This window comes from Pseudophryne corroboree, chromosome 8 (genome assembly GCF_028390025.1).
Source record: "Pseudophryne corroboree isolate aPseCor3 chromosome 8, aPseCor3.hap2, whole genome shotgun sequence".
NCBI lineage: Eukaryota > Metazoa > Chordata > Amphibia > Anura > Myobatrachidae > Pseudophryne > Pseudophryne corroboree.
In genome coordinates this window covers 410,580,182-410,607,053 of record NC_086451.1, presented here as the reverse complement: position 1 = coordinate 410,607,053, position 26,872 = coordinate 410,580,182, and positions in this window count along the sequence as shown.

Sequence of the window (26,872 nt, the reverse complement as noted above, 5' to 3'; positions counted from 1 at the left end):
TTGCTGACTTTTTACCCAGGCAGCCCAGGAGATGCCAGAGGGGGTATCCTGGTGGGAGGTGTGTGGTGCATAATTGTGTAATAAAGTGGATCGGGAGGGTTGGCCTGCTTTCTGTGGAGTCTGGGAGAGCATACTGGAATTCATGAGTCCCCTGGAAAGTGAGGGTAGGCAAGTATGATGCATTATCCAGTGGAATAACCGCAAGCCAGATGGTGAGACTGCAATTAAAGAAAAACAACATGGGGTGCAATAAAATGGCTAAGCTGCCACATAAAATTCTCTATGGTCGTGACATACACCACGATGTGTCGAGGCCTGCATGGGTGGAGTGAGGACATTCCTCGCTTAGTACATAGCGGATGCTTTGGTGCACCTAGGGAGATCCTTTCTGTTTGCACCATCTCTGAGCTGCTAGAGATCAGGGGGATGATTATGAGTTGGAGGCAAAGAAAAGAAAAAGAAAGGAAGTATCTGGAACAAACCATGTTGCAGTGCAAGGGGATGCAAATACATGCATGCAGGGTGTCACAACAGGCTGGCTGATTTCCCAGACACCTCGATATGAATATCGCCACCAGTGACTTATGGTTACCTCGGCATGTGTGGTTAATTAAAAACCTGGTAACTGCCACCAGCAAAGGAACACAGAACCTCAATATATAGACATCAGACAGTCCTTTGCAGCTATCTGCATCCAGAATTATTAATTGCAAACTCACTTAAACTTCGGTACATAGCTTGGGCCGCGTAGGCTCGCAGCTTTACTAAGAGACACGGAGAATACGCTAGAATTAATTATATTTTAATTCGAACAAAATCATCCATGGTAGGAGTATACAAAAATTATTATAACTGGACAGAAATACAGTACATATAAATCTCAAACAAAAAAAGGAAAAACATATGCAGGACCTAGCACTTACATTAAAGTACTTAGATGATGCTACTGTGAGGGACTTCACAATGGAGTTGCAAATCTCATCTCTCGGTATGCAACCGATCCCTAAGAGACAATGAGCCTTGACCATCGAGGGAGAAGTGTCTTTAAACTTTCACAGCTGTCCTCCTCCCTCCCACCTTTGTGTTTTTTAACCAGCTCAATGTTGGACACTGGACATGTCATGGATCATGGGCTTCCTCCACATGCTGCCTTGCAAATAGATTGGGGAGGGGCAGCTAGCCCAGATGGGACACAGACTTTGCACTTTATTATCTCCGACCTAATTGACCAGGTTGTTTGAAATGAAACACAAGGATGATTGTGTATCCACACACTAAATAGTCACTTATGAAAGAGTGGTGATATAATTACACACGAGAATGAAAGATTATTCCTCTATATATTCAGTGAATATTTCTTTGTAACTACAGGGGGTGCTGCCTACTACAGTATGAGATACGACTAGAAAAAGGAGAGAGAAGAACTATATTATAGATGCACTGAGAAGAACTGATAAATAAAATATAACTTAATTCTTTCGTCTATAAAATATTGTGATTTTTGTTCACATCTATATCAAACAGTACAGCAAAAATAGAGGTTAAAATCACAAAGACTTGACATACATATAGTGCAATAGAAAAATACAGATTGTGTAATAAAGATTAAAACTCGTGTCCATGTGTTTTATTATCCATATGGTGTTTTATTTTTCGGTTGCTTGTTCAATTTAATGTGTTTCCAGATCGATCCCTCTCTAATTATATCATTGTTATCTTTATGCCATATATCAGTGTATCAGTGTCATTCACCTCATACTCACTAATCATTACCCAGTATGTTATACTTTATTAGTTCTGGGCTGTGAGTATAGGTTATGATGATCTATTTTGATAACTTAGGCAAGAACAATTGTTATCTTCATGCCATATATCAGTGTATCAGCGTCATTCACCTCATACTCACTAATCATTACCCACTATGTTATACTTTATTAGTTCTGGGCTGTGAGTATAGGTTATACTCACCAATACAGCATTAAGCGTTGGAAATTGCAATAACTGAAGAAGAAATTACTAAAGCAATAACTACTAGACACTTAAATAAAGTGCTGGGGCCCAACGGCTGCTCAATAGAATATTATAAACTCTTACAGCATAACATTATACCGGCACTCCATACACTATATTGTGGTATTCAATTGGAATCCCCTTGCTTACCCAGTTTTAATAAAGCATTTACCACTCTAATTCCAAAACCTGATAAGAACCTATCACTTCTATCCTCACTCTGTTACATGTTGACTTTAAAATATTGGCTAAAGTGATGGCGGATAGACTCCAAACTTTCCTTGCTTCTATGCTTAAGAGCCATCAGCTTGGTTTTATCAAAGGTAGGCACTCTCTAAATGGTATACACATGGCAATAGCAGCAGTAATGGCAGCTAGTTTACAACCTGATTCATTGAATATGCTTTTGAGTCTTGATGCCACGAAAGCCTTTGCTATTGTTTCTTGGCCCTACCTTCATGAAATATTAAATAGAAGGGGATTTGGATTGATATTTCAGGCTATTATAAAATTCTTTTACACTACTCCAACTACTTCCCTTTTGGTAAATGGGACAGTGGGTGAGGAAATCAGGATGACCAGAGGAACAAGACAGGGTTGTCCCCTATTGCCTTTACTTTTTAATTTGGCTCTAGACCCAATGCTTAGAGTGTTAGAGGCTTGGCCCCAGTTGAAGGGCATTAGTGTTGGTGCGGAGGTTGTGAAAATATATTGACCTTCGCTGATGATGTCTTTTTATTCATATCAGAATCGAGGGGGACACTTGGACCGTTGATGGAGCGAATTAAGGAATTTGGATCTGTGTCAGGGATTGAGGTTAACTTTGAAAAATCCACAGCACTCTACCTAAAAATAAGATTTTACTTACCGATAAATCTATTTCTCGTAGTCCGTAGTGGATGCTGGGGACTCCGTAAGGACCATGGGGATATAGCGGCTCCGCAGGAGACAGGGCACAATAATAAAAGCTTTAGGATCAGGTGGTGTGCACTGGCTCCTCCCCCTATGACCCTCCTCCAAGCCTCAGTTAGGATACTGTGCCCGGACGAGCGTGCATAATAAGGAAGGATATTGAATCCCGGGTAAGACTCATACCAGCCACACCAATTACACCGTACAACCTGTGATCTGAACCCAGTTAACAGTATGATAACAACGAAGGAGCCTCTGACAAGATGGCTCACAACAAGAATAACCCGATTTTTGTAACAATAACTATGTACAAGTATTGCAGACAATCCGCACTTGGGATGGGCGCCCAGCATCCACTACGGACTACGAGAAACAGATTTATCGGTAAGTAAAATCTTATTTTCTCTGACGTCCTAGTGGATGCTGGGGACTCCGTAAGGACCATGGGGATTATACCAAAGCTCCCAAACGGGCGGGAGAGTGCGGATGACCCTGCAGCACCGAATGAGAGACTCCATGTCCTCCTCAGCCAGGGTATCAAATTTGTAGAATTTAGCAAACGTGTTTGCCCCTGACCAAGTAACTGCTCGGCAAAGTTGTAAAGCCGAGACCCCTCGGGCAGTCGCCCAAGATGAGCCCCCTTCCTTTTGGAATGGGCTTTTACAGATTTTGGCTGTGGCAGGCCTGCCACAGAATGTGTAAACTGAATTGTATTACAAATCCAGCGAGCAATCGTCTGCTTAGAAGCAGGAGCACCCATCTTGTTGGGTGCATACAGGCTAAACAGCGAGTCAGATTTTCTGACTCCAGCCGTCCTGGAAACATATTTTTCAGGGCCCTGACAACGTCAAGTAACTTGGAGTCCTCCAAGTCCCTAGTACCCGCAGGTACCACAATAGGTTGGTTCATTTGAAAAACAGAAAACACCTTAAGGAGAAATTGAGGACGAGTCCTCAATTCTGCCCTGTCAGAATGAAAAATTAAGTAAGGGCTTTATATATGATAAAGCCGCCAATTCTGACACACGCCTGGCTGAAGCCAGGGCTAATAGCATCGTCACCTTCCATGTGAGATATTTTAAGTCCACAGTGGTGAGTGGTTCAAACCAATGTGACTTTAGGAAACTCAAAACAACATTGAGATCCCAAGGTGCCACTGGGGCACAAAATGAGGCTGTATATGCAGTACCCCTTTTACAAACATCTGAACGTCAGGCACTAAAGCCAGTTCTTTCTGGAAGAAATTCGACAGGGCCGAAATTTGAACCTTAATGGACCCTAATTTTAGGCCCATAGACAGTCCTGTTTTCAGGAAATGTAGGAAACGACCCAGTTGGAATTCCTCTGTAGGGGCCTTCTTGGCCTCACACCACGCAACATATCTTCACCAAATGCGGTGAAAATGTTTTGCGGTTACATCCTTCCTGTCTTTGACCAGGGTAGGGATGACTTCATCTGGAATGCCCTTTCAGGATCCGGCGTTCAACCGCCATGCCGTCAAACGCGGCCGCGGTAAGTCTTGGAACAGACAAGGCCCCTGCTGGAGCAGGTCCTTTCTTAAAGGTAGAGGCCACGGGTCTTCCGTGAACATCTCTTGAAGTTTCGGGTACCAAGTCCTTCTTGGCCAATCCGGAACCACGAGTATCGTTCTTACTCATCTCCCTCTTATGATTCCCAGTACTTTTGGTATGAGAGGCATAGGAGGGAACACATACTCTGACTGGTACACCCACAGTGTTACCAGAGCGTCCACCGCTATTGCCTGAGGGTCCCTTGACCTGGCGCAATATCTGTCTAGTTTTTTGTTCAGGCGGGACGCCATCATGTCCACCTTTGGTTTTTCCCAACGGTTTACAATCATGTGGAAGACTTCCCGATGAAGTCCCCACTCTCCCGGGTAGAGGTCATGCCTGCTGAGGAAGTCTGCTTCCCAGTTTTCCACTCCCGGAATGAACACTGCTGAGAGTGTTATCACATGATTTTTCGCCCAGCGAAGAATCCTTGTAGTTTCTGCCATTTCCCTCCTGCTTCTTGTGCCGCCCTGTTTACGTGGGCGACTGCCGTGATGTTGTCCCACTGGATCAATACCGGCTGACCTTGAAGCAGAGGTCTTGCTAAGCTTAGAGCATTGTAAATTGCCCTTAGCTCCAGTATATTTATGTGGAGAGAAGTCTCCAGACTTGATCACACTCTCTGGAAATTTTTTCCTTGTGTGACTGCTCCCCAGCCACTCAGGCTGGCATCCGTGGTCACCAGGACCCAGTCCTGAATGCCGAATCTGCGGCCCTTTCATAGATGAGCACTCTGCAGCCACCGCAGAAGAAACACCCTTGTCCTTGGAGACAGGGTTATCCGCTGATGCATCTGAAGATGCGATCTGGACCATTTTTCCAGCAGATCCCACGGAAAGGTTCTTGCGTGAAATCTACCGAATGGGATCGCTTTGTAAGAAACCACCATTTTTCACAGGATCCTTGTGCAATGATGCACTGATACTTTTCCTGGTTTTAGGAGGTTCCTGACTAGCTCGGATAACTCCCTGGCTTTCTTCTCCGGGAGAAAACATCCTTTTCTGGACTGTGTCCAGAATCATCCCTAGGAACAGTAGACGTGTCGTCGGAAAAAACTGCGATTTTGGAATATTTAGAATCCACTCGTGCTGTCGTAGAACTACTTAAGATAGTGCTACTCCGACCTCCAACTGTTCTCTGGACCTTGCCTTTATTAGGAAAGCGTCCATATTTCTTTTAAGAAGAATCATCATTTCGGCCATTACCTTGGTAAAGACCCGGGGTGCCGTGGACAATCTGTTACGATTCCTGTACTCCAGACTGGAGAAGATCTTATGGCAGAGATCTGAGTACAGGAATGAAATACAGGTTGTGGGAGCTGGAGAGCCTAGTAACCCCTGGCGCCCTAACTCCGTTGTCTCGCCCGTGTTATCAGAAATCCCCTGCGAGACTATGGTTGCTTGAGCCCATGGCAGCCGCGTTCGAAGGGCGGATTATGTCTGCCCAACCCCGATGCCCCCGCAGGTCTTAATGGGAGACAAGGGGAAGTCCGAGACAGGGAGATAACAAGGGGCCCTCTGACTAAGCAACCAAGCCAGGGGTTACAAGCTAACTTAACTAAATCAAAAGGTATGTGCGGACTAGCCGCCAGGGAAAAGGACAACCAAGGATCCACGGATCCGACACTCCTATCCGGCACCGCTGGACACCAGAGTGGATCTTGTGGAAGCGGAATCCTCCGCAAAGCTCCAGAACTCAAAATAAACACAATAATAAATAGTAGCGGACAAGCCGCAACACACGGCTGCGCCGCGACTCACGAACACCACCAGATGTTAAAGGTGCTCGGTCAGACTCCAGGAACAGATGGTAACTTCCGAGTACTGGATCACTGAGAACAGGAACAAACGAACAGACCGGGACTGGGAACTCTCTCTGCAGCAGAATCAGGCAAACAGGAAGCTATCACCGGCGTCTGTGAGGAGTCCTGGGAGTGCTTTTAACAGAGAGTCTTCCAATCAGCTGTTTGGAGGCTGATTGGATTAAATGCCATGCAGCTGACAAGCTGCATGGCCAGGGAAACAGATGAGTGATAATTACAACATGCCGTGCAGCTGCATGCTACACAGCCAGGAAACCAGTGATGATATAAACTTAGACCCAGCAACGGGGAACACGATCCGACAGTGGCGTCCCCGTTGCTAGGCGCCGGCCGCACTGACGAGCGGACCCTCGGCGCCTAACAGTACCCCCCCCTTGAGGAGGGGTCAAGGAACCCCTAAATCCGGGTTTCTGAGGAAATTCTTGAAAAAATGCCCTTTTGAGCCTTGGGGCATGAAGGTCCTCATCTAGGACCCACGACCTTTCCTCAGGACCATAACCTTTCCAATGCACCAAAAAATAAAGCCGACCCCGGGACAGCTTGGAATCGAGAACCTTCTCAACCACGAACTCCTGCTGACCCTGTACATTAACTGGTGATCTCCCCTGAGGTTTTTTACGAGGAAATCTGCTAGATGAAACATATGGTTTGAGCAAAGAGCAATGGAAGGTATTTCCGATTCGTAACGTTTTTGGTAGCTGTAACCGGAAAGCAACTGGATTGACTTTTTTGATAATGAGAAATGGTCCAATAAATCTAGGACCCAATCTGGCTGAGGTTTGTCGAAGTTTGATATTGCGAGTCGACAGCCACACCCTGTCTCCTACTCTAAAAGTGCACGGCCGCCGGAACCTGTCCGAAAAATCTTTTTCCTTGAAAGCTGCTTTTCTGAGAGCTATGTGCACTTTTTTCCAAATAAGTTTAAGATGAGAGGTCAGGGCCAGAGAGGAGACAGAGGAATGTTGGAAAAATGAATTAGCTCTGGGGTGGAAACCAAAAACTGCAAAAAATGGAGACACATTGGTGGAGGAATGACAGGCATTATTATAAGCAAACTCTGCCAATGGAAGAAACTCAGACCAGTCATTTTGGAGTTTGGCCGAGTACAAACGCAAATATTGTTTTAAGGATTGGTTCACTCGCTCAGTCTGTCCATTTGATTGTGGATGATAACCGGAGGTTAATGATAATTTCATTTTTAACGAAGCACAAAAAGACTTCCAAAACTGTGCAATGAATTGTGGACCCCTGTCAGAAACAATATCAGTGGGTAACCCATGGAGTCTGAAAACATGACGGAGGAACAAGACTGCCAATCCCTGGGCAGATGGCAATCGGGGAAGACCAATAAAATGAGCCATCTTACTAAAACGGTCCACTACCACCCATATGACTGTGCATCCAGCTGACAGAGGGAGATCCACCACAAAATCCATGGAGATATGCGACCATGGTCTAAGAGGAACATTCAATGGCATAAGTTGACCAATAGGCAAAGAACGGGGAACTTTATGCTGTGCACAGACCTGACACGAAAAAACAAACTCTTTAATGTCTTTAGAAAGACCAGGCCACCACACTGAGCGGGATACCAATTCAAAAGTTTTAGCGACTCCCAGATGCCCTGCAACTTTGCTATCATGAAATTCCTCCAAAACAGTTGCTCTCAAAAACTCAGGAACAAAAAGACGACCAGCAGGAGTATTTCCCGGAGCTTGATGTTGAAGCAGCTTCAATTGAGAAAAAACATCCTGTGTGAGACCTGCCTGAATGACTGAAGGCGGAAGTATGAGAGTAACAGGACTGTTGTCTTGAGCGGGAAGAAAACTGCGTGAGAGGGCATCTGCCTTGGTATTCTTGGAACCAGGTCTGAAGGTGATAATGAATTTGAAACGAGTGAAAAATAAAGCCCAACGAGCCTGTCGGGCATTCAGTCGCTTAGCTGATTCAATGTATTGAAGATTTTTGTGATCTGTCAAAACAGAAATGGTATGGGTCGCTCCTTCAAGCCAATGTCTCCACTCCTCAAAAGCCCATTTAATAGCCAGCAACTCCCGATTACCAACATCGTAGTTGGATTCAGCAGATGAGAATTTCCTGGACATAAAGGCACAAGGATGTAACTCAAGGGAATCTGGATCCTTCTGAGAAAGGATAGCCCCTACACCAACCTCCGAGGCATCTACCTCAACGATGAAAGGCAATTCTGGGTTGGGATGTCTAAGGACAGGGGCTGAGACAAAGGCTTGTTTCAAGGCCTGAAAAGATACTTTAGCTTCACATGACCAATTGGTAGGATCTGCTCCCTTCTTAGTGAGTGCCACAATGGGAGCAACTATGTCAGAGAAAGAGTGAATAAACCTTCTGTAGTAGTTCGCAAACCCTGAAAAGCGCTGAATTGCTTTTAAGTTGGTGGGTTGCGCCCAACTCAGGATGGCTTGGAGCTTCTTAGGTTCCATTCGGAATCCCCGAGGGGAAATAATGTACCCTAAAAAGGATACCTCCGTGACGTGAAATTCACACTTCTCCGGTTTGGCATACAAGTGATTTTCACGTAATTTCTTAAGTACCTGACGCACCTGGGTAACATGTTGTTCTATAGAGTCAGAATAAATCAAAATGTCGTCTAAATAGACCACAACGAATCTTCCCAGAAACTCACGGAGCACATCATTTATGAGATCCTGAAAGACTGCCGGAGCGTTAGATAGGCCGAAAGGCATGACCAGATACTCATAGTGACCTGATTGAGTACTGAATGCCGTTTTCCACTCATCCCCCGATCTGATTCTAATGAGATTATATGCTCCTCTCAGGTCAATCTTGGAAAAAATAACAGCCGAACGTAGCTGATCAAAGAGGACAGAGATCAGAGGCAGAGGGTAAGTATTCTTTACTGAGATTTTATTCAGGGCTCGAAAGTCAATGCAGGGTCTGAGGGAACCATCCTTCTTCTCTACGAAGAAAAAACCTGCACTTAAAGGGGATTTAGATGGCCTGATAAACCCTTTCTCAAGACTTTCTTTCACATACTCATTCATGGCCACAGTTTCAGGACCAGACAATGCATATAACCTTCCTTTAGGCAACGTGGCACCAGGAATTAACTCAATGGTACAATCATAAGGCCTATGGGGAGGCAAAATATCCGCATTGCCCTTGGAAAACACATCCAAAAAATCTTGGTACTCTCCAGGAATATGTGAGGACCTGGCAGCAGCTACTCGGATAGGAAGTGTAATACATTCTTTATCACAGATGGTACTCCATTGTAGAATCTCCCCAGACTGCCAATCTATGATGGGATTATGAAAGGCAAGCCAAGGGTGACCCAGAACCACAGGAACTGCTGGACAATGGGTAAGAAAAAACTCAATCTTTTCAGAATGTAGAGCTCCCACCGAGAGCAAAACAGGAGGTGTACATAGAGAAATAACCCCATTGGATAAGGGACTCCCATCTAAACCATGCATGGTGATACACCTACTTAAGGTTAACTGAGGAATACCTAAGGCCTTGGCCCATGTTAAGTCCATAAAGTTTCCTGCAGCTCCACTGTCCACAAAAGCAGAGACCGAGGAACAGAGGCTGTCATAAGAAACTTTAGCAGGAACCAATAGTGAATTATTTGAGGAGATGAGCTGTAGACCAAAGTGAACCCCCTCACTATTCACTTGGTCAGGAAGTTTCCCGACTTGTTTGGGCAACTACGGGCAAAATGTCCCTTACCTCCGCAGTACAAACACAGACCAGAATTTTGCCTCCTGGTTCTTTCTTCCGGAGACAATTTGGAGAGACCAATCTGCATAGGCTCCTCCATGTCTATCGGAACGGAAGAAACACAGGGAAAAGAAACTACAGATGCCCCTTTCTCAGTCCTCCGCTCTCTGAGCCGACGATCTATTTTAATAGAGAGCTCCATGAGTTTATCAAGGTTCTCAGGAGCGGGATACTGAAGGAGGCTGTCTTTTATAGATTCAGATAAGCCGAGGCGAAACTGACTGCGCAGGGCAGGATCATTCCAGCCACAGTCGTTCGACCAACGGCGAAACTCCGTACAATAATTCTCTGCAGGATTCCTACCCTGTCTTAGAGCACGCAACTGACTTTCTGCGGATGCCTCTCTATCAGGGTCGTCATACAATAGCCCTAAAGATTTCAAAAAAGCGTCTACAGACGATAAGGCCGGATCGTCTGTCTTTAAACCAAAAGCCCAGGTCTGAGGATCCCCCTGAAGCAGAGAAATTATAATTCCAACCCGCTGAGCCTCCGTACCTGAGGAAACTGGTCTTAAACGAAAATACAGTTTACAAGACTCTTTAAAATTAAAAAACTGTTTTCTATCCCCAGAAAAACGGTCAGGCAGATGCATTTTTGGTTCAGGGATGACCCTCGGGGAAGTCCGTAACAGATCTTCCTGTGAGCTCACCCGGAGGGACAGATCCTGAACCATCTGGGTAAGTTCCTGAATCTGACTAACCAAAAACTGGCCAGGATTTGGCCCAACACCGGTGGGATTCATGAGGCCGACAAAATTCTCCCTACTGGATAAGTGAAAAAATTAACTCCTGTTGAAATTTTTTCTTTTGTCTGGCCGGTGATAATGTTACGATTCCTGTACTCCAGACTGGAGAAGATCTTATGGCAGAGATCTGAGTACAGGAATGAAATACAGGTTGTGGGAGCTGGAGAGCCTAGTAACCCCTGGCGCCCTAACTCCGTTGTCTCGCCCGTGTTATCAGAAATCCCCTGCGAGACTATGGTTGCTTGAGCCCATGGCAGCCGCGTTCGAAGGGCGGATTATGTCTGCCCAACCCCGATGCCCCCGCAGGTCTTAATGGGAGACAAGGGGAAGTCCGAGACAGGGAGATAACAAGGGGCCCTCTGACTAAGCAACCAAGCCAGGGGTTACAAGCTAACTTAACTAAATCAAAAGGTATGTGCGGACTAGCCGCCAGGGAAAAGGACAACCAAGGATCCACGGATCCGACACTCCTATCCGGCACCGCTGGACACCAGAGTGGATCTTGTGGAAGCGGAATCCTCCGCAAAGCTCCAGAACTCAAAATAAACACAATAATAAATAGTAGCGGACAAGCCGCAACACACGGCTGCGCCGCGACTCACGAACACCACCAGATGTTAAAGGTGCTCGGTCAGACTCCAGGAACAGATGGTAACTTCCGAGTACTGGATCACTGAGAACAGGAACAAACGAACAGACCGGGACTGGGAACTCTCTCTGCAGCAGAATCAGGCAAACAGGAAGCTATCACCGGCGTCTGTGAGGAGTCCTGGGAGTGCTTTTAACAGAGAGTCTTCCAATCAGCTGTTTGGAGGCTGATTGGATTAAATGCCATGCAGCTGACAAGCTGCATGGCCAGGGAAACAGATGAGTGATAATTACAACATGCCGTGCAGCTGCATGCTACACAGCCAGGAAACCAGTGATGATATAAACTTAGACCCAGCAACGGGGAACACGATCCGACAGTGGCGTCCCCGTTGCTAGGCGCCGGCCGCACTGACGAGCGGACCCTCGGCGCCTAACACAATCCAAACGGCAGCGTCTGAACTGATAGTGACAGTTCTGTACCACGAACCTGAGGTACCCTTGGTGAGAAGGCAAATTTGGACATGTAGGTAAGCGTCCCTGATATCCAGTGACACCATATCGTCCCCTTCTTCCTGGTTCGCTATCACTACTCTGAGTGACTCCATCTTGATTTGAACGCTTGTATGTAAGTGTTCAAATATTTCAGATCTCACCGAGCCGTCTGGCTTCAGTACCACAATATAGTGTGGAATAATACCCCTTCCCTTGTTGTAGAAGGGGTACTTTGATTATCACCTGCTGGGAATACAGCCTGTGAATTGTTCCCAATACTGCCTCCCTGTCGGAGGGAGACGTTGGTAAAGCAGACTTTAGGAACTTGTGAGGGGGAGACGTCTCGAATTTCCAATGTACACCTGGGATACTACGTGTAGGATCCAGGAGTCCACTTGTGAGTGAGCCCCCTGCGTGCTGAAACTCTTGAGATGACCCCCTACCGCACCTGAGTCCGCTTGTACTGCCCCAGCGTCATGCTGCGGACTTGGCAGAAGCTGTGGAGGGCTTCTGTTCCTGGGAATGGGCTGCCTGCTGCAGTCTTCTTCCCTTTCCTCTACCCCTGGGCAGATATGACTGGCCCTTTTGCCCGCCTGCCCTTATGGGGACGAAAGGACTGAGACTGAAAAGACTGTGTCCTTTTCTGCTGAGATGTGACTTGGGGTAACAAAAGGTGGATTTTTCAGCTGTTGCCATGGCCACCAGGTCCGATGGACCGCCCCTTTATACGGCAATACTTCCATGTGCCGTCTGGAATCTGCATCACCTGACCACTGTCGTGTCTTCGTCTGGCAGATATGGACATCACATTTACTCTTGATGCCAGAATGCAAATATCCCTCTGCGCATCTCGCATATATAGAAATGCATCTATAGTCAATAAAATCTTGTCCCTGTCAAGGGTATCAATATTTTCAGTCAGGAAATCCGACCAAGCCCCCTCAGCGCTGCACATCCAGGCTGAGGCGATTGCTGGTCGTAGTATAACACCAGTATGTGTGTATATACTTTTAGGATATTTTTCAGCTTCCTATCAGCTGGCTCCTTGAGGGCTGCCGTATCTGGAGACGGTAACGCCCCTTGTTTTTATAAGCGTGTGAGCGCCTTATCCACCCTAAGGTGTGTTTCCCAACTCGCCCTAACTTCTGGCGGGAAAAGGTATACCGCCAATAATTTTCTATCGGAGGAAACCCACGTATCATCACACACTTCATTTAATTTATCTGATTCAGAAAAAACTACAAGTAGTTTATTCACACCCTACATAATACCCTTATTTGTGGTACTTGTAGTATCAGAAATATGTAACACCTCCTTCATTGCCCTTAACATGAAACGTGTGGCCCTAAAGGAAAATACGTTTGTTTATTCACCGTCGACACTGGAGTCAGTGTCCGTGTCTGTGTCTGTGTCAACCGACTGAGGTAAATGGGCGTTTTTACAAGCCCCTGACGGTGTCTGAGACGCCTGGACAGGTACTAATTTGTTTGCCGGCCGTCTCATGTCGTCAACCGACCTTGCAGCGTGTTGACATTATCACGTAATTCCTAAATAAGCCATCCATTCCAGTGTCGACTCCCTAGAGAGTGACATCACCAATACAGGCAATTTGCTCCGCCTCCTCACCAACATCGTCCTCCTACATGTCGACACACACGTACCGACACACAGCACACACACAGGGAATGCTCTGATAGAGGACAGGACCCCACTAGCCCTTTGGGGAGACAGAGGGAGAGTTTGCCAGCACACACCAAAAACGCTATAATTATACAGGGACAACCCCTTATACAAGTGTTTTCCCTTATAGCATTTTTATATATGTAATCATATCGCCAAATAAGTGCCCCCCCTCTCTGTTTTAACCCTGTTTCTGTAGTGCAGTGCAGGGGAGAGCCTGGGAGCCTTCCTCACAGCAGAGCTGAGCAGGAAAATGGCGCCGTGTGCTGAGGAGAATAGGCCCCGCCCCCTTTTCGGTGGGCTCTTCTCCCGGAGTTTGTGAGATCTGGCAGGGGTTAAATACATCCATATAGCCTCAAGGGCTATATGTGATGTATTTTAGCCATAAAAAGGTATTATACATTGCTGCCCAGGGCACCCCCCCCAGCGCCCTGCACCCTCAGTGACAGTTGGTGACTGTTGGTGAAGTGTGCTGACAACAATGGCGCACAGCTGCAGTGCTGTGCGCTACCTTATGAAGACTGAAAGTCTTCTGCCGCCTGTTTCTGGATCTCTGGACCTCTTCAACTTCGGCATCTGCAAGGGGGGTCGGCGGCACGGCTCCGGGACGAACCCCAGGGTGAGACCTGTGTTCCGACTCCCTCTGGAGCTAATGGTGTCCAGTAGCCTAAGAAGCAAATCCATCCTGCACGCAGGTGAGTTTACTTCTCTCCCCTAAGTCCCTCGTAGCAGTGAGCCTGTTGCCAGCAGGTCTCACTGAAAGAAAAAAACCTAACTTAAACTTTTATTCTAAGCAGCTCAGGAGAGCCACCTAGATTGCACCCTTCTCGGCCGGGCACAAAAATCTAACTGAGGCTTGGAGGAGGGTCATAGGGGGAGGAGCCAGTGCACACCACCTGATCCTAAAGCTTTTATTATTGTGCCCTGTCTCCTGCGGAGCCGCTATATCCCCATGGTCCTTACGGAGTCCCCAGCATCCACTAGGACGTCAGAGAAAGTGGGTTATGCACATCCAGCATGGTTCAGAAATATTGCCATTGAATGGGCAACTAAAGCCATTCCTTACTTAGGTGTGACGCTTCCAAAGAACGTAAATAATTTATATGCCCTTAATCTAAGATCAATAATATGTAGTATGGGGAATGATACAGAACGATGGCGACACTTACATTTTTCATACCCGGGTTGAGCAGGGCCGGCTCTACCATTAGGCAGCTGCCTAGGGGCGCCGGCCCCTGGAGGGCGCCACTAAATTCATCTAGAAAAAAACTTAAGTATGTCCCTGTATGTGACCTCCTCCTTGTACACTGTGCTGGCTGCTGCTGTGGGTCTAATATGGTGCAGCTGCTGCCATAAGGCTGTACCATATAGTGACTCAGCGCTTCCTTCTGTTGACACGTGTAACATCAAGTCATGTGAGGGCACATAGGAGGTGGATGTAACTATGGCTCCCAAGGGGAACTCCCTCGGATGCCTCTCATAGCCCTGATGCACCTCCTTCAGGCCCCTGGATCCCGCCTTTCCAGCAGCAAGCATCACCTGACTAAATGTCTGCACCCAGTAGCGTCGCTGTAATGCTGCTGCCGCCTGTAAGAGGAACCATGGCAATTATGAGGGAAAAGTTGAAACCACTTTAGTGTAAGTAACCTATGGGGGTTCTGTAGGACCACAGACAGTACAGATCTTACCGTCTAATGGGTGGTTTGTACTTGTAAACAGCATGATAGAGAAAACACAGGAACTGGGGTACAATACAGTACATATGGAGTAGGGGGGGTTAGTAATGAACTTACAGATGGGGGGATGGAACACAATAAGGAGCATACAAGTGTATGTGTATATATATGTATATATACACATTCAATTAAATATCCCCACCAGACCCCATGTGCAGATGCAGTGCTGGGGTTTTTGAAGGTTAGGTGGTGGGGCTTTAAAAGGTTAGAGGGCGCTAGGCTGAAGCTTTGCCTAGGGTGCAGTGAGACCTTGCACCGGCCCTGGGGTTGAGCAAACCTAGTAAAAATGATACTGTTCCCCAGAATCCTGTACCCGCTTCAATCTCTCCCAATTTTACTATCTAAACGAGATACAATGGAGATTGAGAAACTTATATGCACGTTTATTTGGAATGGTATGAGAGCAAGGATTGGTATGATAAAGCTTCAACAGAGTAGGTCCAATGGGGGTATTAACTTACCGAATATTGCTGAGTATAACCACGCTTCCCACTTACCGTACTTGCGAGCAGGGGCGTCGGAATGTGGGGGCAGCATGCCCCCCCCCCCCAAACTTGACAGGCTCTGGGGAGGGGGAGCGCTTACCGACGGATCACCGCGGAGACTCCAGTCCCACTTTGGAAAGTCTGCCATCGCTTCGTTCTGCCCCATGTCCTGTCCGACTCTTCACACTGATGCATTACTGGGAGGTGGCGTGCCCATGCTGAGCCTGCTGGCACATCCCTGCCTCCTCCCAGTAATGCATCTGTGTGAAGAGCCGGCCAGGACACAGAACATGAGGCAGCACGCAGACTTTCCAAAGTGGGACTGGAGTCTCCGCCTCTCCACGGTGATCCGGCGGTAAGCACTCCCCGCATGGCGGGGGAGAGGTGTAATCATTGGGGGAGAGCCAAAAAGTTTTTTTTCACCCCCCCCCCAACCAGATAACGTTGTGGCGACCCTGTTTGCGAGATTGGCTTAATAGCAAAAGCATGTATTCCAACACTGTTTTAGAGAATTTTTGAATGGTGATAGTATAGTCTCTTTTTTACATGTACGTTATGAAGAGATACCCACATCAGTTCGCAATAACCCATTACTTATGTTGATCTGTAAGGTGTGGCATTCTTTACGCCATAAGCACTCTTTACATTCATATATGTCCCTTTTCTTGTCTTTAGTTCGCAATATAGGCTTTCAGGATGGAAACGCAAATTACCCTTTTACTCTGTGGCAAAGGCATTGGAATTTCTACCATAAGACAACTCATCAATTGTGAGTCTAGAAAAACGCTGACGGTTATACAGTAAGCAGTTAATACAAAATACATACAGTTACAGGCCAGCAAATACATCACCATATCTTTCTCATATAAAAGTCTTCCCTCCATATCACTCTCTCTCTCTCTCTGTAAATAAATACAGGAACTGGTCTGGCAGCACCTCCATCATCGTCTGGGACAAAACAGCAACTCACTCCTGTGTGATCAGCAATGTGTTATCTAGTTTGGGGGAGTGCACACATCTAGTCTAAGGGAGGGAACTTTCTCATTCATAATGAGTCACTGGTTTGTTCGTATGCTAAACAGGTTCAGCCTTGAAGACATCAAAAGGGGCTGGCCTGAGTTTCCTGTCCACCACCTGTTTGGAAATGTCTATTGTCCTAATAAGAGAGATTTTAGCTTTCATACATTTAATCATAACTACTTGTTGCAATGTCCTACAACTTAATAACAAGTATCAAATGAATCTACACATTAATCTGGTTGCTTTAATACCAAATATAACAGGTCTATCTTGCTTCGTTCCAATAATACAAATTATCTCAGTAGTTTCTTGGTGCTCAAAGATGTGAACTGGTCTCTTCATTGCGCCACCCCCGTCTTCAGAAAGTCATATTGCAAAGGTACATGGAGGAACCTGTAATGTACCGAGATTGCTTTGGAAGAAGGACTCTCTGTCTTCAATAAGTCCTCTAATGGGTTGTCGTAGTCCCTCTGTGTTAGCACCTTGGAAAGACCAGCCACATAGTGTTGAGCTTGCAAATATGCTAGGGAAAAGGGCCTTAATATTGGAAACCATTCCACTGCTTGCCTAAACGCTGACATTGCAAATGGTATTGAAGGGAAAGTATGCCTTTTTGCAGATGATACAAAGATATGCAACAGGGTAGACACACCGGGAGGGGTAAAACAAATGATCGATGACCTAGCTAGGCTCGAGAAATGGTCAAGAACATGACAACTACAGTTTAATGCTAAAAAATGCAAAATCATGCACTTGGGTCTCAAAAACCCAAAGGCTAATTATAGTATCAAGGGTACTATAATGGAAACTACTAAGGAGGAAAGGGATTTAGGAGTCACTATTTCAAGTGACTTAAAGGCAGGAAGGCAATGCAACAAAGTAATGAGAAAGGCAAGTCAGATGCTTGGTTGCATAGGGTGAGGAATCAGTAGCAGGAAAAAAAGAAGTAATAATGCCACTGTATAGAAGGTAATTTGTACGGCCCCATCTGGAATACTGTGTCCAGTTCTGGAGACCATATCTCCAGAAGGATATAAATACATTAGAGAGTGTACAAAGGGCAACTAAAATGGTGCATGGCCTACATCACAAAACTTACCCGGAAAGGCTAAAAGATCTTAACATGTATAGTTTGGAGGAGAAAAGGGAAAGGGGGGACATGATACAAACTTTTAAATATACCAAGGGTCTTAGCAAAGTTCAGGAGGGAAACATTCTTCAAAGGAAGAGAAGTATTAGAACTCAAGGACATACACTGAAACTGGAGGGAGGCAGGTTCAGGGGAAATTTAAGGAAAAATTACTTCACAGAAAGGGTAGTGGATAAGTGGCATAGCCTCCCATCAGAGGTGGTAGAGGCTAAGACTGTAGAGCAATTTAAACATGACTGGGATAGGCATATTAATATCCTTACAAAGAATTAAGGTTCAAAAAGGGTTGAGATTACCTAAAGGATAAAAAAAGGGGCAGATTAGATGGGCCAAGTGGTTCTTATCTGCCGTCAAATTCTATGTTTCTATGTTACTTAATCTAAGCGAAAGTTTGACAGTTTCAGTGAAAGGAAACATTAGCCATCACAGAGTACCAGTACAAAAAAATGTTACTTTTGCTATATATGTAAATTACTTGTAAATGTACTCAGTTGTAAATTATATATTGTCGTAAAGACGTTAGCGATTTTGTCTGCTATGCAAATCTTTTTGAAGAAACTATCTTCTTTATTCATTTGAGATAATTATGTATGTCTGAAAAACTCTCCTTACTTCTCTGGTGAAGCAGGATGAACAGGTAACCCAAGAACACACCTAGCGGGGTATTACACCCACACGACATCAATATGCTACCTCTCCACATTACATTACTGTGCTTCTTCCCCACACTACATCCCCACTCCATATCACTATGATACTTATCCACACTACATCCCTGCAGTATATCACTACGCTAACTCCCCACACTACATCTCTACACTATTTCACTGCACTACCTCCCCAGACCACATTACCGCACTACATCTACCTTCTTACGCCACATTACTGTACCACCTTCCCACATCACCATACTGCTCTACCTTCCCACACCACATTACTAGGTTACCTTCCCACACCACCGTACTGCACTACCTTCCTGTACCATATTACTTTGCTACTTTCCCACACCACATTACTTTGCTACATTCCCACACTACATTACTGCACTACCTTCCCGCACCACATTACCGAATTACTTTCCCGCACCACATTACTGCGCTACCTTTCCGCACCTTCTCACACCACATTACTAGGCTACCTTCCTGCACCACATTACTGCGCTACCTTCCTACACCACATTACTGCGCTACCTTCCCTCCCCACATTACTGTGCTACCTTCCCACCCCACATTACTGCGCTACCTTCTCACACCACATTACTGTGCTACCTTCCCTCCCCACATTACTGCGTTACCTTCCCACCCCACTTTACTTCCCACCCCCATTACTTGAGAACACACCCAGTCTCCACAGGCAGTTACCTGTAAAGAGGATTTCTCTATCCCACTCCTTTTCTTTCCTCAGGACAGGTTCCTGGCAGCATGTACAGAAGTCCCTCCTCCGGAGCATCAGCACAGAGAGGACAGGCTCAGATAGGACGGAGGATAAGGAGAGGCGGTCCTGAGAATGGGGATGGAAGGTACAGAAGAAAAGAGGGAGGCAGCTGAAGCTATAGGAGGAGGGGGGAGGGTCTGTTCTTGGGAATGGGAGGGGCTATCTGGTCGTCTCTGTCTATTCTAATGCCTATTCACTACAATGCTGCAGCAGTCAGCCCATGGCTGGGGGGAGGGGGGAGAGCAGGGGGCAGCCACAACATCCCAGCATGTCAGAGTCAGACTCTACAGGGTGGGTGAGAGGTGAGCACCAAGACGGGCAGGACTTGGTGCGTACAGCCTGACACTGCGGGTTACAGCAGCTAGTCGCGCTGCATTGCAGACAAATTGCAGGGGATTCTTTGGGCCTATTTTTATTGGGGGCCTGGAGCTGCAGCTCCATCCGCCCCATTGTTAATCCGGCTCTAAGCTTAGAATAGATCATCAGGACCTCTGAGTTTTGAGGGTCCTGGTGCTAAAGAGGAAGAGCTCCGAGCATGCCCAAGCCAAGCCTGGGTAATTAGCACTGACGTGCGGTGGGGTGAGGCAGAGTCTTTACTGTCATACTAACGTTTGCACCAGAGTTTTGACTGAATAAAGTATATAACAAATACAAAGAATATGTTAGAAAAATCTTCTTTATATTATTCTAATAATTTTATAGCCAAAACTCTGGAGTAAAAAGTCTATGGCACATTTCTGTTCAAAACTCACCAAATTTCCAGGAGTTTACACTGCTGCACCTGTGTATAATGCCCAGACAGGGTCGGTGCTAGGGTGTTCGGCGCCCTCCTGCAAACTATACATTTTCACCCTCCCTCCCATACAAAAGGGGTGTGATCTCACAAGGAAGAGTTGTGACCACACAATAGTACCCACATTTCAAATTACACCACACAGTAGCATAATCTTATTCACACTACAAGTAGTGTTCCTTATTCACATTTCAACAGGCAGTAGTGACCCTTACTCACGTTAGACTACACAGTAGTACTCCTTATACACAATGCCACTTACACATAATCTAGTGATGAGCGGGTTCGGTGTCTCGGAAACCGAACCCCCCCGAACTTCACCCTTTTTACACGGGTCCGAGCCATACTCGGATTCTCCCGTATGGCTCGGTTAACCCGAGCGCGCCCCAACGTCATCATCCCGCTGTCGGATTCTCGCGAGATTCGGATTCTATATAAGCAGCCGCGCGTCGCCGCCATTTTCACTCGTGCATTGGAAATGTTAGGGAGAGGACGTGGCTGGCGTCCTCTCCGTTTATTCATTGTTGAGTTGATGCAAATATTTGTGCTTGCTTATATCATTGTGGGGACTGGGGAGCAGCTTTATATTAATATAGGAGGAGTACAGTGCAGAGTTTTGCTGATCAGTGACCACCAGTTTTATCCGTTCTCTGCCTGAAAAAAACGCTCCTTATCTGTGCTCAGTGTGCTGCATATATCTGTGCTCACACTGCTTAATTGTGGGGACTGGGGAGCAGCTGTATTATATAGCAGGAGTACAGTGCAGAGTTTTGCTGACAGTGACCACCAGTATATGTTGTCTGCCTGAAAAACACTCCATATCTGTGCTCAGTGTGCTGCTTTATTGTGGGGACTGGGGAGTCGGGACCACCAGTATAATATTATATAGGAGGAGTACAGTGCAGACTTTTGCTGACACAGTGACCACCAGTATATATAGCAGTACGGTACGGAAAGCCACTGCTGTACCTACCTCTGTGTCGTCATTAAGTATACTATCCATCTACATTCTAATTCTATACCTGTGGTGCATTTTAGTTTTGCAGTTTGCTGACACAGTGACCACCAGTATATATAGCAGTACGGTACGGAAGGCCACTGCTGTACCTACCTCTGTGTCGTCATTAAGTATACTATCCATCTACATTCTATACCTGTGGTGCATTTTAGTTTTGCAGTTTGCTGACACAGTGACCACCAGTATATATAGCAGTACGGTACGGAAGGCCACTGCTGTACCTACCTCTGTGTCGTCATTAAGCATACTATCCATCTACATTCTATACCTGTGGTGCATTTTAGTTTTGCAGTTTGCTGACACAGTGACCACCAGTATATATAGCAGTACCGTACGGAAGGCCACTGCTGTACCTACCTCTGTGTCGTCATTAAGTATACTATCCATCTACATTCTATACCTGTGGTGCATTTTAGTTTTGCAGTTTGCTGACACAGTGACCACCAGTATATATAGCAGTACGGTACGGAAGGCCACTGCTGTACCTACCTCTGTGTCGTCATTAAGTATACTATCCATCTACATTCTATACCTGTGGTGCATTTTAGTTTTGCAGTTTGCTGACACAGTGACCACCAGTATATATAGCAGTACGGTACGGAAGGCCACTGCTGTACCTACCTCTGTGTCGTCATTAAGTATACTATCCATCTACATTCTATACCTGTGGTGCATTTTAGTTGTGCGCAGTATATATAGTAGTAGGCCATTGCTATTGATACTGGCATATAATTCCACACATTAAAAAATGGAGAACAAAAATGTGGAGGTTAAAATAGGGAAAGTTTAAGAGCCACTTCCACCTCGTGCTGAAGCTGCTGCCACTAGTCATGGCCGAGACGATGAAATGCCATCAACGTCGTCTGCCAAGGCCGATGCCCAATGTCATAGTAGAGAGCATGTAAAATCCAAAAAACAAAAGTTCAGTAAAATGACCCAAAAATCTAAATTGAAAGCGTCTGATGAGAAGCGTAAACTTGCCAATATGCCATTTACGACACGGAGTGGCAAGGAACGGCTGAGGCCCTGGCCTATGTTCATGGCTAGTGGTTCAGATTCACATGAGGATGGAAGCACTCATCCTCTCGCTAGAAAAATGAAAAGACTTAAGCTGGCAAAAGCACAGCAAAGAACTGTGCGTTCTTCTAAATCACAAATCCCCAAAGGAGAGTCCAATTGTGTCGGTTGCGATGCCTGTTCTTCCCAACACTGGACGGGAAGAGCATGCGCCTTCCACCATTTGCACGCCCCCTGCAAGTGCTGGAAGGAGCACCCGCAGTCCAGTTCCTGATAGTCAAATTGAAGATGTCACTGTTGAAGTACACCAGGATGAGGATATGGGTGTTGCTGGCGCTGGGGAGGAAATTGACAAGGAGGATTCTGATGGTGAGGTGGTTTGTTTAAGTCAGGCACCCGGGGAGACACCTGTTGTCCGTGGGACGAATATGGCCATTGTCATGCCTGGTCAAAATAAAATAAAAAATCAGCTCTTCGGTGTGGAATTATTTCAACACAAATGCGGACAACAGGTGTCAAGCCGTGTGTTGCCTTTGTCAAGCTGTAATAAGTAGGGGTAAGGACGTTAACCACCTCGGAACATCCTCCCTTATACGTCACCTGCAGCGCATTCATCATAAGTCAGTGACAAGTTCAAAAACTTTGGATGACAGCGGAAGCAGTCCACTGACCACTAAATCCCTTCCTCTTGTAACCAAGCTCCTGCAAACCACACCACCAACTCCCTCAGTGTCAATTTCCTCCTTACCCAGGAAAGCCAATAGTCCTGCAGGCCATGTCACTGGCAAGTCTGACGATTCCTCTCCTGCCTGGGATTCCTCCGATGCATCCTTGAGTGTAACGCCTACTGCTGCTGGCGCTGCTGTTGTAGCTGCTGGGAGTCGATCGTCATCCCAGAGGGGAAGTCGGAAGACCACTTGTACTACTTCCAGTAAGCAATTGACTGTCAAACAGTCCTTTGCGAGGAAGATGAAATATCACAGCAGTCATCCTGCTGCAAAGCAGATAACTCAGGCATTGGCAGCCTGGGCGGTGAGAAACGTGGTTCCGGTATCCACCGTTAATTCAGAGGCAACTAGAGACTTGATTGAGGTACTGTGTCCCTGGTACCAAATACCATCTAGGTTCCATTTCTCTAGGCAGTCGATACCGAAAATGTACACAGACGTCAGAAAAAGAGTCACCAGTGTCCTAAAAAATGCAGTTGTACCCAATGTCCACTTAACCACGGACATGTGGACAGGTGGAGCAGGGCAGACTCAGGACTATATGACTGTGACAGCCCACTGGGTAGATGTATTGCCTCCCGCAGCAAGAACAGCAGCGGCGGCACCAGTAGCAGCATCTCGCAAACGCCAACTCGTTCCTAGGCAGGCTACGCTTTGTATCACCGCTTTCCAGAAGAGGCACACAGCTGACAACCTCTTACGGAAACTGAGAAAGATCATCGCAGAATGGCTTACCCCAATTGGACTCTCCTGGGGATTTGTGACATCGGACAACGCCACCAATATTGTGCGTGCATTACATCTGGGAAAATTCCAGCACGTCCCATGTTTTGCACATACATTGAATTTGGTGGTGCAGAATTATTTAAAAAACGACAGGGGCGTGCAAGAGATGCTGTCGGTGGCCCGAAGAATTGCGGGCCACTTTCGGCATTCAGCCACCGCGTACAGAAGACTGGAGCACCACCAAACATTCCTGAACCTGCCCTGCCATCATCTGAAGCAAGAGGTGGTAACGAGGTGGAATTCAACCCTCTATATGCTTCAGAGGATGGAGGAGCAGCAAAAGGCCATTCAAGCCTATACATCTGCCCACGATATAGGCAAAGGAGGGGGAATGCACCTGACTCAAGCGCAGTGGAGAATGATTTCAACGTTGTGCAAGGTTCTGCAACCCTTTGAACTTGCCACACGTGAAGTCAGTTCAGACACTGCCAGCCTGAGTCAGGTCATTCCCCTCATCAGGCTTTTGCAGAAGAAGCTGGAGACATTGAAGGAGGAGCTAAAACAGAGCGATTCCGCTAGGCATGTGGGACTTGTGGATGGAGCCCTTAATTCGCTTAACCAGGATTCACGGGTGGTCAATCTGTTGAAATCAGAGCACTACATTTTGGCCACCGTGCTCGATCCTAGATTTAAAACCTACATTGTATCTCTCTTTCTGGCAGACACAAGTCTGCAGAGGTTCAAAGACCTGCTGGTGAGAAAATTGTCAAGTCAAGCGGAACGTGACCCGTCAACATCTCCTCCTTCACATTCTCCCGCAACTGGGGGTGCGAGGAAAAAGGCTAAGAATTCCGAGCCCACCCGCTGGCGGTGATGCAGGGCAGTCTGGAGCGAGTGCTGACATCTGGTCCGGACTGAAGGACCTGCCAACGATTACTGACATGTCGTCTACTGTCACTGCATATGATTCTCTCACCATTGAAAGAATGGTGGAGGATTATATGAGTGACCGCATCCAAGTAGGCACGTCAGACAGTCCGTACGTATACTGGCAGGAAAAAGAGGCAATTTGGAGGCCCTTGCAGAAACTGGCTTTATTCTACCTAAGTTGCCCTCCCTCCAGTGTGTACTCCAAAAGAGTGTTTAGTGCAGCCGCTCACCTTGTCAGCAATCGGTGTACGAGGTTACTTCCAGAAAATGTGGAGATGATGTTCATCAAAATGAATTATAATCAATTCCTCCGTGGAGACATTCACCAGCAATTGCCTCCAGAAAGTACACAGGGATCTGAGATGGTGGATTCCAGTGAGGACAAATGAATAATCTGTGAGGAGGGGGATGTACACATCATCATCGGAGGATGATGATGAGGTGGACATCTTGCCTCTGTAGAGCCAGTTTGTGCAAGGAGAGATTGATTGCTTCTTTTTTGGTGGGGGCACAAACCAACCAGTCATTTCAGTCACAGTCGTGTGGCAGACCCTGTCGCTGAAATGATGGGTTCATTAAAGTGTGCATGTCCTGTTTATACAACATAAGGGTGGGTGGGAGGGCCCAAGGACAATTCCATCTTGCACCTCTTTTTTCTTTCATTTTTCTTTGCATCATGTGCTGTTTGGGGACAATTTTTTTGAAGTGCCATCCTGTCTGACACTGCAGTGCCACTCCTAGATGGGCCAGGTGTTTGTGTCGGCCACTTGTGTCGCTTAGCTTAGTCACACAGCGACCTTGGTGCGCCTCTTTTTTTTCTTTGCATTATGTGCTGTTTGGGGACAATTTTTTTGAAGTGCCATCCTGTCTGACACTGCAGTGCCACTTCTAGATGGGCCAGGTATTTGTGTCGGCCACTTGTGTCGCTTAGCTTAGTCACACAGCGACCTTGGTGCGCCTCTTTTTTCTTTGCATCATGTGCTGTTTGGGGACAATTTTTTTGAAGTGCCATCCTGTCTGACACTGCAGTGCCACTCCTAGATGGGCCAGGTGTTTGTGTCGGCCACTTGTGTCGCTTAGCTTAGTCACACAGCGACCTTGGTGCGCCTTTTTTCTTTGCATCATGTGCTGTTTGGGGACAATTTTTTTGAAGTGCCATCCTGTCTGACACTGCAGTGCCACTCCTAGATGGGCCAGATGTTTGTGTCGGCCACTTGTGTCGCTTAGCTTAGCCATCCTCGGTGCAAATTTTAGGACTAAAAATAATATTGTGAGGTGTTCAGAATAGACTGGAAATGAGTGGAAATTATGGTTATTGAGGTTAATAATACTATGGGATCAAAATGACCCCCAAATTCTATGATTTAAGCTGTTTTTTAGTTTTTTTTTAAAAAAACACCCAAATCCAAAACACACCCGAATCCGACAAAAAATTTTCGGTGAGGTTTTGCCAAAACGCGTCCGAATCCAAAACACGGCCGCGGAACCGCATCCAAAACCAAAACCCGAAAAATGTCCGGTGCACATCACTAACATAATCCTCACAGTAGTGCCTAAGGTTGCCAGATCATCCCTTTAATCCTGGAGACCTTTGAATAACACAGGTTCTGTGGCTGATTAAATTTAAGCCTGCATTCCACCTGGTTCTAATCAGCCACAAAACCTGTGTAAATCACAGGTCTCCAGGATTAAAGGGATGATCTGGCAACCCTAGTAGTGCCCCTTATACTCGCAATAACCCACAGTAGTAGTGGTAAATGTAATGGCCATGGGAAGGGGGGGGTGCAATGATGTGTGGGGCCTAGGAACATGTGTACACAGGAGCATGCCAAGACAAAGGCCTGCACCGCCTTCCTGCATTCAGTGCCTCTGAGGTACGGACTCACTGGTGGCGGCTGCTGCTGATCTCCAGCCGAGCCTGGCTGCTGCTGGTTGGGGGCATGCGCTGAGCGGCAGCTGCTCAGCAAATACATGCAGGAAGGAGCAGGGGAGCAGGCCGAGCTCAGCACTCAGTGGTAGGGCCGGATTAAGCCTTCAGGGGGCTCAGGTCATGTAAAACAGGGAGCCCGTCCCATCTTGTAAACGCAGCCCCACTGTCATGTACAGCATCAAAAAATCAGCTCTTCGGTGTGGAATTATTTCAACACAAATGCGGACAACAGGTGTCAAGCCGTGTGTTGCCTTTGTCAAGCTGTAATAAGTAGGGGTAAGGACGTTAACCACCTCGGAACAT